General features: G+C 34.7%; 1 long non-coding RNA gene across 1 annotated transcript; it reads left to right on the plus strand.

Moving 5' to 3' along the window:
• The first annotated feature begins 371 nt into the window (after nucleotides 1-371).
• On the plus strand, nucleotides 372-16,655 carry LOC113255468 (uncharacterized). The gene is made up of 3 exons (XR_003316309.4): nucleotides 372-571; nucleotides 4,697-4,840; nucleotides 13,455-16,655. It is a non-coding gene; the product is annotated as an uncharacterized LOC113255468 (long non-coding RNA).
• The last annotated feature ends 459 nt before the right edge of the window (nucleotides 16,656-17,114 follow it).

Below are 17,114 nucleotides of genomic sequence, written 5' to 3' on the forward strand. Positions count from 1 at the left end.
ATAACAGGTACAAATGATAAGTGGCTTCTCGAAAAGAAATTAGCTGAAATATTAGAAGATTTATGATCCTGGTCTACAGGTAAAATCAAAGCATACCTTTTGTGAATTTGGTCATATATAGGCTCTCTGCTTCCTTCTCTCTGCTGGTTTACTAGGCTTACTCACCATTCAAAGCCTAGGTAGGACATTTACTGAGAATTCAGTATAACACTTTTTATAAAAGAATATGAAATCAGTTGTTTCATAATCTGGGCAGAATTCCTGGAGAATTCCCCCGGCAGAAGTCTCTATTCCCCTGGAAATGTGCTTCTTAGAATGACAGGAATTGATGACATTCTTCTCACCATTCTCCAGTTTGCGGATCCAGAGACAGATGAAGAACAGCACTTTCTAGAGACTGATCATCTCTGAGGGATAGTTTTGAGAACTGTAAAAACTCTCAGCAAGAACATTCCATTCGAACTCCTTCATTAAGAGACTTGCACAAATTTTAACAAGGCTTCTAGCAACCTAGAGCCCAGCTCCTAGGAAAGCTCAGCCTCCTTGAGTTCCTGTCTAACTCCTGAGAAAGGTATGAAAAACACCGTGAGGAAACTGAAACTTAGCACTGGGGGGATATGGTTCTCAGGAACTTGCTAGCAGAACCAGGGTATTTGTTAGGAAGTAGTGGGGGGGGGAGCCATATGTGATCAGAATCCAAGGAATGTGCAACTTGATTCAGAGGCTAGAGGCATAGAATTTTGAACAACAAAGAAAGGAGGCCCAGTGGAAGGTGAGGTAATAACCAAGAATAAGTCATCCTCCATTTCTAAAAGGACAAATTACTTTGAGAATTGTTCAGACAGTTCAGCTGTGTTTTGCCCACTTGATAAGAGTTCAAAACCCCAGAGGGATAGGAGACCTTAATTTCTAAGTAGCTCTGAAAGCATTAACCTTGGAAATCCTCTGTGAGGTAAGCTAGAAGAATCAAATTACAGAATCCACCATTCAGTCAACATAAGGAGCAACATTATTGCATGAAAATCTCTGAAAAACAATTGTGGATAAAACTTAAAAAATTATAATAAAAATAGGATGTCAAGTATACTTTAATGAAAAAAAGAAAAAAGAAGAGGATTATTAAATATCTAAATCAGCAATATCTGTTGAGACAAACAAAAAGAAAATGTCTGTCAGATATAGGGTCCAATGTCCAATAGATTAGAACTTGTGAACTTTCGCTCGATTATTAAGCAAATATAATTGATACTTTTGAAAAGTTTGTTCTAGAAAATATTGTACTTCTTTTAATAAATTGTTTCAGCATGAATTATGGAAAATGTAATGGTAAACACTGGGCACATGAAGCGTGAATAGTATTTCTTTGATGCATAAATACTGCCAATGGGATTTCACTGCATTGGTACTGAACACATGTAATTTTACAGTTAGTACAATGGTTTAGAAAAGGAGGATGAGATGCAGCCACAAATTTTGTAGCAAAAGCTACAGAGAAATAAAATTTGTGGCTAAATTTCAGAATAATTTAATAAGACTATCTATATAAGTAGATGAAATAATAGGATGACCAGATACCTAAAGTAAGTAAAAGATTATTTCATTTATATATATATATATTATTAAAAGTATATTATTATATATTCCATCTTAATATATCTTATATATAAATATATAAGATATATTTTTATATAATTTACACATACGTATGTATATTTGTGAGTGTGTGTGTGCTTGTGTATGGTAATTACAATTGAATGTTGCAAAATGGAAAAGAATTAGTCTTACTTTGTCAAACCTATGATCTAAAAAGGGTACTAAGTACAAATAAACATTTTGAGCCCAAATGAAGAAAACAGTTTTCAACCAGGACCCCAAAATTTACAAGAATGCTCAAGACAGAGGGTGGAGTTGAACAACATTGTAATTTGGGGAAATCCAAGGTTGAGTCATTAATGATCTCAGTTGTATTTTCCTCAATTTCCTTGCAGCTTTCAATATTTTTTCTTTCCTGAAACTCTCCTTTTTCTTGTTTATTATGTGACAGTGTGTTTGTGTGGTTGTCTTTTTCTTTAAAATCATTAAGCCCCGTTGTTTTGCCGACTCTCCTTTTTTCCCATTCCTCAAAATTGGCTGTTCCCTGAGGTTCTAGTTTCAGTTCACTTCCTCCAGTAGAGGCTTTCTTTTGAGAATTTTATTAAAATTAATAATTATTAAATTAACTTATATTAACTAAAATTAATAATTTAATTAAATTCATTCAAAGCTCTGGCACTGTCCCTAGCACCGGTTTCACTGATTGGATCGTAGCTGTGTTCTCTCTCTGGTATTTCTTCTATTAGTGTTATGATCACAACAGCTGCCGCCCCTATCCACTATCAACCTGTTTCAGCACGTGTGGAAGTGAGCAGGTGTAATATCTACTTCATAGGATTGGCTTGAAAATTAAAAGACTTAATGCATAAGAAGTGACATACAAGTTTGCAGAGAATAGACCAGGTTTCCAAAGAATTTATTCCCTTTTTACATTTATTCCTTTTTTTAACCTATAACATGAAGATGATTCTTAGGTTTCTCCCCATTTTAAATTTTTCATTCTTTCTTTCTTTCTTTCTTTCTTTCTTTCTTTCTTCTTTCTTTCTTTCTTTCTTTCTTTCTTTCTTTCTTTCTTTCTTTCATAAAGGTCTAAGTTGTTGTTGCACCTATGTCTAATTTAAGTCTATTTTTAAAAAACTAAAACTTTCTCATTGGTAGTCATATGATAAAATTATTTCTATTTCCATATGTTAAAAAATTCCACAATAGAAAGGGAAATAACAAACAAACATAAGAATGCATTATCTTTCCACTTACATCAGTACCTTCTCTTGACTTCTCTTTTTCTTTTGGGAGTCCTATCATCTTTTGTACTGGCAAGGATTGATAGCTCAGATTCATATTTTTTTTAAAGATTTTATTTATTCGTTCGACAGAGAGAGAGACAGCCAGTGAGGGAGGGAACACAAGTAGGGAGAGTGGGAGAGGAAGAAGCAGGCTCCCAGGAGCCTGACATGGGGCTCGATCCCAGAACACCAGGATCACGCCCTGAGCCGAAGGCAGACGCTTAATGACTGAGCCACCCAGGCACCCCCAGATTCATATTTTTTAAATGACATTAATTTTTCTGGTTATAAAACAATATACATTTCAAGACTTTCAATGATGAATTCTTGTGGCTACCAACCTATTTGGTCAAGGCATGACATTGAGCGGGTGAGCATTGTTTTCAACTACCACATACCTGAAGATTCTAACACCTACCTGCATCAGGTGGCCTGAGCAGGCCGGTTTGGCATCAAGGGCTTGGCCATCACATTTGTGTAAGAGGGAAATGATACCAAGATCATCAGTGATATGCAGGATCGCTTTGAGCTGCACAGATATGGTAGAGGACTCACCCATCCATTCTGGAATGTGACACTGTTCAGGAGATTATGTAGGCATGGGGGTGAAGGACAAACTACTGCCACCTTCCTCTGGCAACCCCCAATTCCTATTCCACGGCTTCCTCCTTTTGCATCACCATCACGCCTACACCCCCATTTCCTGATTTGTCAGAATTTTTTAAACAGCATCAAAATGAAATGTGCATGCAAACCCCCTAAAACCAATATACATTTCATTATAGAACATAAAATTTATAAAATATGACTGATGAAAAAGTCTATAAAAAATTCCCAAAATTTCATTAGCTGAGATATTTTCATGTGTATCCTATAGATGCATGTGGTCTATCTCTACACTGAATATATTGTTTTATAAATGCCTTTGTTTCATTTAAAACATATAGAAATATCACCTACATCATTATTTTTTAACATATCATTAAATGGGCTTCTAAAATTGTTTGTATAATTAATTATAATTCCATATTAACTTTTCCTATATTACAATGAACTATCTTATTACAGTTTATTAGTGTCTTTCTGACCTTTATAAATCTTTCCCTACCATATCCTAGTTTATTTCTTTTACAGGTTTTTGCACACCTATGTTTTTTTTGCTATTTCCACTACTATCTTCTAATTCATCCCTTTTATTTTTGGTGTCAGACTACTAAAATAGAGCAGTGAAATTGAGCTCATTTATTAAGAACCTACTCTACACCAGGTATTATGTAAAGAAAAAAGAAAAAGAAAAGAATCTTGATGTACTGGTAAAAAGGACAAAAATGGAACTTTTAATGCAGTGTGATATATGCACTAAGAAGGTCTTTCACAAAGCAGTTATTATGGGAAAATGAATAGGAATTCTATTCAGAAAAATCATTTTATAAATTATGTATTTCATAAGACCTATATAAAATTATAAGAATTGTGGTTTGCTATCAGTTGACTTATTTTTGAACCACCATAATTAGATATTAAATATTATTATTAAAATTATTAAATGTTAAATATCTTAATAAATTAAATTTGAATAATTATTTTTAATATTAATGAAGCACATCTAGTCATAAAGGGAAGTGTTCTGGACTTTATTTTTAAGTAGAGGGAGAATTTAGTCTGCACATAATGGACACAACTTAGGCTGAGATGAAATGGGCCTGGGGAAGATGGAAGACTTGGGCAGAATACCAAATATGAGCCAACTGGTTTCTCTGAAATTCAAATTTAACTGCATGCTCTGTATTTTTATTTGCTACCTCTGACAACCTTAGGTCTGACAAGTCCCTGAAAGTGAAAAATCTGCCCTGAGACCTGCAGGATGAGAATGACAATGGGAAAGGCGAGAGGAGTGCCGGGAACATCAAGTGAAAAGACCTCACTGCAGAAAGGAGCTTGGCTTGCTCCAGAGAGAAGAGGTGGGTGGACTTGGAAGCAGCATGAACAAGACCATGCTGGAGAAACTAAGAAATTCACTAAGACCACAGGCGAGGGGGCATAACAAAGAAGGAGGGGTAGTTTTTTTTGTCAAATACATGGGGCGTGTTGAAGAAAATGTTGTGGAAATTAATATATTTCAAATGGGTAAAATAACCAGAATCATATTCCAGAAAGATCACCCTGGCAGCCATGCTTAAGATAGATTGGAAGTAATTAATAAAAAGAGCCGTTAGTTCCAATTCACTCCAGAAGGCAATGATAACAATCTGGATTAACAGAAGGAAATACATCTCTGAAGGCAGTAGGTTTCACATTTTTATTTGCCATCTGTCATTAGAAATACGCTTTAAAACAATACACTATGTATGTATACACACATGCACCGATACAGCCATAAAGCATATTACAAAATAATACTGTACTTATTCTTACTACATGAAATACTCTAACATTTTCTGTTCTAGTCTAGTTTATTTCTTCTCATTAAAGTCATTGGTAATGATCTAAATGGCTTTCATGCTTACCAATGGGTTGTAACAAAGGATTGAAAAATATTGTCTAAAGACCAGTTTAGAGTAATATTAACAAGTTAGCAGTTTAAGAAGGTAAAGGCCCTCCTTCACCCACAGAGATACCGAGTTAACAGCAAAATACAGGTCAGAATTTTATTTAATACCAATGAAAATGAAAGGACAATAGACAACAGCATGAAACTATATGGAAATTTAAGGTTCTCCGATAAAGGTAAATATATGGACAAATACAGTAACCTGTACCATTACAATTATGGGCACAGAATTTAAATAATAAAAACATTTTAAAAACCCTATGTTAATAGGTATATAATATATAAAGTTGGAATGTGCGGCATCATTAACATAGAGTGGAGGGTGGAGCTGTAAAGGAGTAGTTTTTGTATGAGATTAAAACTATTTGTTATCAGTTTAAAATAGAATACTATAATTTAAGAAGTTTCATATAATAACCACAATGATAATGAAAAAGAAAACAGCTACAGAATATACACATAAGGAAATGGGAAGGGAATCAATGTTTATCACTATAAAAACAAAACACAAAGAAAGGCAGTAGGAGTGGAAAAGAGGGACAAAAAAGCAAAACATACAGAAAAAAAATGAACACAATGGCATTAGTCCTTCCCTATCATTAATTATTTGAAATGCAAAGGGATTAAACTCCCCAGTCAAAAGACATAGGTTGGTTGAATGGATTGAAAAAAAATAGGATCCAACTATCCATAAGAGACACTTTACATCCATGGACCCATAGGCTGAAAGTAAAAAAGGGGAAGAGGTGTTCTATGCAAATGATAACTGAAAGAGAGCATCAGTAGCTATGCTAAGCTCAGGCAAAATAGACTGTAAATCAAAACCTATCATAAGAAACAAAGGACATTATGTAATAAAAAGACCAATTCACCAAGAAGATAAAACAATCATAAATATTTATGCACCAACCTTCACTGTACACTTAAAAATAGTTATGATGGTACATTTTATGTTACGTGTTTTTTATCACAATAATAAAAAGAACCAAGTCATTTCCTGTATTTTCTCATACCAATTTCTCATGTGTGACAGTCATCACATCCTCTTTTCTACAATAATGAGCTTGGTAATTTGCTAATCTCCTAAATATTTAAGATAGACAAAAGAAGACAGCAGTATTAACATAGCATCTGTGATGTACAGGACATTCAGTCAATACTACCATTTACTGATGTTGAGACACATTGTCTAATTTGCTTCTCAAAACAGTCCTATGAAGTATTTTAATTACTTTTTTGTAAACAAGAAAACAAAGGTCCAGAAAGATAAGTAACCTGTGGAAGATCTCATAGTCTTTAATTTTTGAAGCCAGGATTACAGCTCATGCTTCTCAAAAATCCAGATTTAAAAATCCATATAAAAACCATATTCTTTCTACTATACTGTATTTTAGGGGCCAACACTTATCTGCCTCCAAATTTGGTATCAAGGAGGCTTTAATGAGGATAGGGAAGGACATATTATATCTTCATAATAATTTCCAAATCTGTGATAAACCTGAAGTCCCAGATATTAAACCTAGGGGAAAATACCTTTAACAGAGGATATTTGACTACTACCATTATTAGAAAATTAATTTTTTAAGGTGTTTATTATTTTTTAGACTAAATTCTCATTGTTTTAGATATGCTATTTTATTTCCTGTGGGATTTCAGGCCTGCCTGAAGGTCTGAATGGATGACTGAGGGAAGACGGAAAATAATGGATTGTTATCAGTTGGGTTCGTTCTGGTTAGTTCTCATAAACCCCTTTCTACCTTCCATCTAGTTGGTCTGTGACTCCCATTCCTTCAGCCCTTCCAAAGATACTGTAAACATCCAATTTCCTGTATTCAGTCCTTTGCTTTTTGAAATGCCTATAATACTTCCTCTTTCACACAACTGGGTTTGACTGATAAGTAAAAAAAAAAGAGTAAAACTCATAATTTATCAGTTGAAAGTAAATCAATATGAAACCAAATCACTAACTCCAACCTTTAGTAAATACCAAGCTTTGACCTGTGCTAAATACATCTTTATAACTTTAATCTGTTTACCCTAAGTTTTCTCAGCCTAAGTAGACTTGTTCATTAGATTTATAAGTTCTAGGTACTAGATATCCAAGAGCAAAGGAATTTCTTGAAATACAGAATAATTGAGTACCATCTTCAGAAACTAAGTTTTGAGAAATGGAAGGAGTAGAAGATCATTTATGCAAATAGGTTATTAACTTTCTCAATCCAAAATTTTCAATTTGTAGTATTTGTAAATAAATTTCACTGATGATAAACATAAATTTAAAAATACTTTTTGTACAAAATTCAAGTCTCATTTTACTTGGAATATTTTAACTACTGCATATCAAGAGACCCATGATAACAATATAAATTTTCTATAAAGATAAATAGATTGATGGATGGAGACTAAAACACTAAAACTTCTGAAAAAAAATGAAGAGTGAACTAGCTGTGACTGAACATCACAAGTTAACATAGTGCCCGCCCTGAATACATGTAGCTACTATTATTCTTTAAAAAGTAACAAAGCGCCAATAGTAACCTCTCCCCACAAGGAAGCACCACATCAAGAGAGTAATGTGGAGGTTTCGCTGTGGAAAAAAATTAAATATTACATTACTTTATAAGTTACTAATCTCAATTAATACATATTTATCAATATACATCAATACATATCTATCTATATTTTGTCAGCATCTCCCCTTATGTTTTTATACAAGTTTGTGAACAGAAAAATAATCTCTACTAAAAGTAAATGTGCATGTGATTTTTAGAAGAACAGATATTTATATGTTCCACATATTGAATCAATTTTCCAACTTCAAATTTTTAAAGTGCTTTTGGATAGAATACATCCTAAGCATGCCCTTTTAGTCCAGTTTCTTGCTGGAGCTCTACTAATGGATCTCACACATGCAAACAACTCACCTTCTTGAAAGTAGCCTGCTTTAAGATCGAAAAAATGACCAGGAGTGGTCAAAATACAACCTGGTAAATGACTCAATTATTATCTAATTAAATTTCAGTCTTTCAAAGTCAAGTAATAGAAAATGGTTGAGGAACCAAGGAAGGTAGCTGAGATTTTACAGTTTGTTCAGCTTCAAATTTTCTATTGAGTGGAAAATAGAGACTACATACTTTTATTGCTTTAAAAAAGATTTAGGGGCACCTGGCTCAGTCGGTTAAGGGTCCAACTCTTGGTCTCAGGGTAGTGAATTCAAGCTCTGCGTTGGGCTCCATGCTGGGAGTGGAACCTACTTAAAAAAGAAAGATTTAAAAATGACATTTAATGACATTCTTTAGGACAATCTGTAAGTGCACAGAATGCATTGGAAAATAAACTTTAATTGCTTTTGTTGCACACATCCTTTTTGCAATTAAGTATGAATTCCAACTTCTAAAACCCAGATGGGCCGCACATGACAAGTATGGGTAACCTCAGCCAATGAAACAAAATATTTGTTTCTACCCCATTTAATGTGTTACTTCCTCCAAGGAACAATAGAAAACCAAGAGTTTCTTTTAAAAGAAATAAAATACAGAAAAAAAATTATGATTGTGTTCATCAGTATTATAACATCATCATATTTAAAAGGCATTCCGGAACTGGATAGATTTAAATGTTCTAACTGAAAGTTATTGTCAAGTCTTAACGTACCATTCAGATTCCAGGAACACATGAATAAATATATCTCACAGAAAACTCTTAAGCTTATTTAACTTTATTTTTGTCACTTTGCTTCCAAGATATAACAAGAGCTGCTAAATGTATAACTGATGTGGAAGAGGTGAATTCAGATGCCAGCAGGAATACAGAGGATAAGTAATGAAATCGGAGAATATATTAGCTTAAAAGTAATTTAAAAAAATACAAGCAAAAAGAAGATATGTGACCAAATTCATTTGATGTTATGGTGTTGCTTTAATGCCATAATGGAGTCACCTCTCTGAACTTTTTTTGTTTGTTTGTTTGCATAAATGGCATTTTATTATGGACAACAATCTAATTTACAAACCTTTGTACATTTTACGGCAAACATTCAAGCACCATAAACATAAAAATTTCAACATGCAAAATTCAAATTTACAGCAAGAAAATAAACTCAAAAACTTATTTTTAGTCGATGTGGTTATTGCTACACTATCTCTGTCATTTCTGATCCAGAGTCCAAAAACGTAGGCAAGCCCTAACGATGTAGCAGAAGCATTTTTGGCACACTGGAATCCATAATCTAGTTTGTGCAGAAATGTTTCCACAAGATTCATAGAGTACTCTTTGGAAGAAAGAGGCGAGGACTGGTTATTTGGTCACCCTTAGGAAATACAAGCTTTTTAAGAGTCCAGAAATAGCCACAATGCAAGCAGAGTATAATGAGACACAGCTCTGGCTGGGAAAAAAATGTGCCTTTCATCAGAAAAGGATCTCAAATTCCTGGGAGATATCCAACTTCCATCTTCTAAGCGTGTGTCATTTCCAGCAATCACATTTTTGATTTCCAACAGTTCTTTGTTGATCTCTTTAATGTTTTCTATTCAACTCACCTGTTGTGTATCATAGATGAAATAGCTTTCCTTATATAGCTGATGATATTAATCATAAATTTTTTAAAGTATTTTTTCTACCTTAACTTTCTCTTTTTTCCTTCTGTCCACTTGTTTATTTTTGTCTCTCTTTTATGTTGCAGGCTTTTCTTAAATGATATTTTGTTATTCATTAATATTAAAGAGGGAGCTCTAGAAAAAGATTGGACCTTATGTATTTGTGTGGACCTGTAAATGGGGCTCTTTTTTTAAAACAGGATGATCAGACAGTAAACTGACTTTTTCTTGGGAGATATTTAAAGATTTTATTAATAAATTAATTTATTTATAGCTAGAGTGTGAGCAGGGGGAAGGGCAGAGGGAGAGGGAGAAATAGAATCTCAAGCAGACTCCCCACTGAGTTCAGAGCCTGACACCGACCTTGATCCCAGGACCCTGAGATCAGGACCTGAGCCAAAATCAAGAGTTGAACGCTCAACTGACTGAGCCACCCAGGCAACCCTCTTGGGAAAATTTTTTTTTTAATATTTATTTATTTATTTGCGAGAGAGAGAGAGAGAGAGAGAGAGAGAGAGAATGATTGGTGGAAGGAACAGAGGCAGAGGGAGAAGCAGACTTCCTGCTGAGCAAGGAGCCGAAACGGGACTCAATCCCAGGACCCTGAGATCATGACCCGAGCCTAAAGCAGATGATTAACAGACTGAGCCACCCAGGCGCTCTCCTGGGAGATTTCTAAATTTCAAAATCTAGACATCATTTTTCTGAAACCCTGATATCGCTCCAGAGAAGGATCAGCGCTGCTTCTGCCTGGAGTGATTTTCCTCAGCAGTTCACATCTGAGAGAAGGGTTGAGGAAGATGGATGGTGGTCCTGGTGTTAAAGTCTTTCTCATAATTTCCCTTTTGTCATTATGGTACAACAGCACCACTTTTCTCTATGCCTGCTGCCCCTAAGTTTGGAAACTTCTGGCTCAGTTTTTCCATATAATAGTCCCATGATCTCTTCAGGTCATGACCAGAGGTGAGATGAAATGTGTGTGTGTGTTGCCTTGGCGAAGTTGTTGCTAAGACAGGATGGTCATGTAGCTTTATACATTGGGAAATGTGATGGATGTGCATGTGGGAAGGGTGGCAGTTGTTCCAGACAGATTTTTTAAAGTAGTCTCCATTTTCAAGTTTGCACCTTATCTTGTGTTCATTGACAATTTATTCATTCTAAGCCCAGAATTCTTTAGGATAAAATAATCTTTCTTTTTGATATTCCTCTCTGCAAGCACTTAGTTTGTAACGTCTCCTCTAAGATAATTCCCCTTCCCCGTGCTTTCCAGCTTTCAAGAAAATACTTAAGGAGTTGATACTGGTGGTCTATGTTTGACCCCACTCCCATTGCCTCCTGTTTCTCTCTCCTTTTCCATTCTCTTTTCTTCATTCTTTCCTCTTTCCCTTAACCCCTCCTTTTCACTCTCTTTCTCTGTCTCTGCAAATTTAGTAGCATTTGAGAAGGGAAAAGTGATAAATGCACGTGGCTGCTTTGATGTTTAACCAAACAGCATGATGTTTAATCCTCAGACTGAAGATCCCAATATACTCCCTGCTCTGTGCAAAAGAATTGGCTCCAGACTAGGCAGTCTTGAGGCTGGAGGTTAAAGGCCTGAATGACTACAGCTGAGCAGCCTGAGTGCAGTAGGGGCTGACATTTCCACTCAATTGCTTGATTAAATACTGCCCTTTTATTAAAAAAAAAGTCATAATTTTTTCTGTTTGTTTGAGTCATACCATCGATGTAACTGTGGGTTTTCTATTTCTTTGGCAGTACATTTTCTGGTCTCTATGAATTAGTTGATTTCAGCTTCTATTTTAAATCTATTGGTATTTATCATGTTAAAGAAACATAGAGGTAGACATATCCTTCCTGCAAATCCCTTCCAGGCTTTTCTCTGTAGACTTATCCGGCTTTGTCCTACTGCTTCAAGTACAAATACCTCTACATTTCTTCTGTGTGCTTTTCAAGGTTTTCTATTTTGCAACCCCAAACAATCAACATCATTTTCTTGTCAGTCTCTAGGCCTCTTGGTCTGGCTGGTGAATCTTGAGTATGTTCAACAACACTGAAGTTCTTCTATCCATTACACCATGGAATTGTGACCCATCTCCACCAGAACTCGTGTTCCCAGATTCAACTGGTGCCTCTACCAGGCACCACACACATTACTACCTTTGCCTTACTTGAAACATTCACTTTACTACTGTCCATCTTCTAAGACGTTATCTCAACCTCAATTTTCAACTGGATTTCCTACTTTCCTAAAAAACTTAAGCACTTCCTGGTTTTTGTCTTATTCAGTTCATTGTTTCTTCCAAGATCATTTTGTCCCCCAGAGAGAGACTTAAAAAAAACCTCTAAGAACAGGAGCCATATTTAATTTCACTCTAAACCTTACAGTACAAATCTTTTCTCCGAGCCCATATCAGTTGATTGGCCAATCTCAAAAGGTTGTCTTTCTCAGTCGATTACTTTTCAGTGAGTGATTTTATAGGTCAGTTTTATTTCCTGATGATCCATTTTATAAACTAGATTCTGAGAATTGGGACGTTTGAAAGTCTTCTTTAGTTGGACCAGCTGAAAGAAAGAGGATAGTTTTATTCTCTGCTTATGGTGTATTACAGTGGTACATTTTGTAGTATAAAAACCAGTCGGACTTACTATTGCTTACTTCAATATTTTAAGTTTGTTTGTAGGAGGATAAATTAGCTAATGATACCATCTCCCCCATTTTCAAATCCTCGTTTACATAAAATTTCTCCATTTCTCTTTTCATTTCTTTCCTGAGTATTCTCGAGTTTTAAAAATTATTTTTTGTGTCTTTGTAGCAATTTTGGGTTTCGATTTTTGTTTTGTGTTATTTTATATTTCCATCTGCTAAATTTAATAAAAGATCATAAAGTAATTTTCTTAAAGTTTGTTCTTAATTTATCCCATGTTTAGTTAGACTAAGTGCCAAGCTATGTTTGGCAAACTTGAGAAGGTAACTGCTAATTAAGCAAAGTTTATTTAATGATAAAAAGAAAGCAAGAGCACTCCTTTAAACTAGGTGTGAGAAACTGATTTGAGCATGTTGAGTGCTGCCAAAGTGTTGCAGAATCCTCAGTTAATGATTTAATTAGCAGCAAACTGTCATCAGCCTAAGTAAATGTCTTAACACCTGTTTCTTTTAGTCAGTCCCTAGTGACTTAGACCTATAACTTCTAAGTCATTAATGTTTTGCTGTTATTAGAGTATGTTAACATAAGACTTCATTTGGTTGGTTTTAGAATATCTATAAAAGTAAGCTCTTTCCCCTCTTTACTTCTCATTACCTAAACATCACATATTTATATGAGTTTCCTTGCCACTGGTGGGAAACTATACTGCTTCACTTATAAAGATAAATATTATTATAATGTATTTTAATATTTTGACCACCCAATACCACAATTTAATTTCCAGATGGGCCACTCTTCACTGAATGTCATCTTAGTGGAACATGAAATTCATGTGCCTGCCTTCCTCTTCAAGAGCTGCCTTCAGATCACTGGAAATTCCTTCTGCATCTCCCTACACTTGCAAGGCCAAGAACTTTGAAGCTTGATCATTGTGGAAGCAAGGCTGAAAGAATGAGTTGGACTTCGTCCGTTTCCCAGGAAGATTGTCAAGCCTTACTACCATGACTAGTTCAAGTAGGGCAGTTCAGAAGCTGTTCCTCTTCAGCCTTCTCTCTAATCCTGTGAACACACTCATGCTCTTCAAATGGAGTCACTCTTTGTTGTTTTTGTTTGTTTGTTGTTTTTGTTTTTAGAGAGAAAGAGTACATGCCCAAGGTGGGGGGAGGGGCAGAGGGAGAGAGAGAATCCCAAGTAGGCTCCACGCCCAGCAGAAAGCCGGATGCAGGGCTGATGTCACCACCCTGAGATCATGACCAGAGCCAAAGTCAAGAGTTGGACGCTTAACCGACTGAGACACCCAGGCACCCCTGGAGTCTCTATAAAGTAAACCTAAAGTCATTTTGTTGTTGTTGCTTGCAAACAAAATGCTGTAATACATTCACCATTATTGTTACTGTCTCTTTTTGCATCTGCCAATATATAGCTACAGCAAAAAAGCTACATAATACATCTTAGTATAAATTTGATTTTTTTTTCTTTTTATTATTTAACATGTATTAAGTACTAAAACACCCCACCAAAAAATTCTTTAATACTATGCCGTGTATCCTGGTATCTAGAAAGCCTGAGTCAGGTGAATGTTAAGTGCTCAGAATGCTGGAATATCTAGGAGCAAGAAAAAGATGTGCCACCATGAAAATAATCTCCCACATTCTGAGCATGAGAAAGTTATGGAACAGTGGGAAAGAGAACAAATATGAGGCACTTTATTTTTCAATTACGTGCATACTGCTTTGATAGGAATATATTCAGATTATTGATTATACTATACATTTGGAATAGTGACTAGATGTGTAAATAAAAATACCATTTAACTAACTCAATTTAAAAATGGAACAAAGGAAAAAACTAAAATTTTGTTCATATCTTTAGAAAAAAATGGTGTATACTTGATGGAGTTATAAAATGTCTCTGATGAATAAAACAAATTATAGTCTGAGACAAGTCATATAAAGTGAAGGGAACCTAGCGATCATTTACTAGAATGTCCCCAAGTCACTGATCATGTTTGATAGTACTTTCCAGTACTTTAAGTCTATAGAGTTGATTGATGATTGAAAAAACCAGTGTCATATACCAATCCCAGTAGTTTGGGTTATCTGTTTCTACTAAGCCTAACTCCGAATCTTGACCACTCCCTACCTCCTCAGTGACCAACAATGACATGTTATCACTTTTACCCAGAGAATATCTACTTCCACAACTCTAACTCTTCCCTCATAGAACATTAAAGATGATTTAGGATCTAAAAATAGATCCTCTTCTGGAGGAAGTGGAAGAATCCTCATGTAATTTGATCTCATTTCACAGATGAAATTAAGGATTTAAAGGAAATTACATTAACATCTTCTTTTGCTTAAAAATAATCTATTAAAAAAGCCATAGAAACCAGGTTATTTGTATACACCATAATTTCACTGAAATTCTACCTTATGAGATATCTGAGTCCCAGAACTAATTTAGAAATTTTAATACAGTTTTGGAGATAATTACAGAGGCTTAAAGTGAGAAGTTCAGTTGATCGTATTTCATAATTAACTGTTCTACTCAATGACTTCTTCCCGCTCCTACCTTCTGCCTCTGGGAAAACTGTAATACATAATACCAGTTTGATTAAATTGCCTTTCATTGTGTTAAATGAACTTGGGGTGTTTAGCTTCAAATTTTAGTTTGTTTGTTTTAATCAGCATTTTGGAAAGGAAATTTCCCTCAGAAAAGTATGTAACCCATGTACTCATAAAATTGTTTCTATACTTGGTACTTCATTGTTTTCCCTGTTTTACAGCCAAACCCAGTGAAAAATTTCCTAATACATTTCACTTAGTTTTCAATGAAAACAGGATATTATTAATTTCTTTAGATATTGTTTCTCGGAAATATATTTTCCATGTGCAGCCTGCCATGAGGAAAATAAAACACCATCTAAAAGTATTATGACTAAAAAGAAAAGGATGACAGATTTATCCTTAACATAAGATAAATCAGTCTAGTTATTGCAGAAGCTCGTTTCAATCATTACTACTCCTAGTACTATTGTATATATGTTGCTTCTTTTAAAACAACACACAAGAGACATACATGGCATATCAGCTAAGGTGAAATGAAGAGTGAGAAATTTAGCTCATGATGTGTTAGATTTTTATACTGATCTTGGTGGTTAGGGCAATCGTAGATTTATGAGTAGACATTCCATTGGGAAAATGTATTTGTAATGTTAAATATCCTGATATTTCAACAAGAAATTATGCATCCTAGAGCTACTTCCTTGCCAAAGGTGTTATGAACATATAACCACACACACACAAAATACACTAATTTAGAACATCTAAATACAAAGTGTTGGGTATAACTTAGATGACCTGGAAGATAGCAGTTAACACTGAATGGAAGTCCTCAAACCCAAATAAGTGTTTTTAGAAGGTAAGGGAGGAAAGCAAAATCAAGGGAGTGAAATGAACATCAGAGGAAAAAACTATCAGCTGGGGAGATAATCTTTCCAACACCATCAACTCTAATTTTTTCCTCCGTTTTTTATATGCTGGCTAATTAGTCCAAGAGATAAAAGTTGTAGACCATTATTTGATTCAATAAAGGATCAAATCCAGAACAAAAAATTTAAGTAATTATAATCTCTCTTAATTTATTTCAAAGTTCTGCATGAAATGGGTTCTAGAGGCTTCTATTGTGTAATAAACATGCCTATATGGATATTAGTTGTTTCTTTCAAATGCCCTGGGTTTTGGGTGATTTTTAATTGTGTATTAATAGTTGTCCCTTTCCAACTGGTTGAAAGGATGCTTTACACTTTCTGTCAAGATAGATCTTTTTCTTGGAATATTTATGTGAAAAACTAAGAAATACTTTGGATAGTTCAAATATAATGCATAACATAAAATATAGGGATGTTGAATCATTATGTTGTACACCTGAAACTAAGGTAATATTGTGTGTTAACTATACTTGAATAAAACAAAATTTAATGTAATGCAAAGATTCAGACTGAGAAAAAGGTTGAATCTTATTACCAGTGGGAGAATTGACTGCAGAAATAAGGAAGTAGGATACAGAGATAGACTTCTGCCTCTAAGGCTGGTACTTTTTTTTTTTTTTTTTAATTTATTCTTTGCTTTAAAAAAAAATGAGAAAAAAAAGTAGCCGAATAACTTCTGGTTGGCTGGATGCCGGTATTATTTTTATTGGCAAGAGCCTCTGAGTGGCTGAAAGGTGGCCATTAACACTCTGACAGAAAGTGCTGACAGGGTGATTATAAGATTAACACCCTATGTTATATTAAGAGTGTCAAAACCTCACTCTTACCTGTCAGTGGAAAATAACAGCACGAGCAGAAACATTACAGAAACAGAACTATTTCTAATGTTAAAGTACCATGCTTTGGTGTCTTTAAACTTTTTTAAATGCCATGTTAGCTACTGAATTTAGCTGA

The sequence above is a fragment of the Ursus arctos genome, unplaced genomic scaffold (genome assembly GCF_023065955.2).
Source record: "Ursus arctos isolate Adak ecotype North America unplaced genomic scaffold, UrsArc2.0 scaffold_11, whole genome shotgun sequence".
Taxonomy (NCBI): domain Eukaryota; kingdom Metazoa; phylum Chordata; class Mammalia; order Carnivora; family Ursidae; genus Ursus; species Ursus arctos.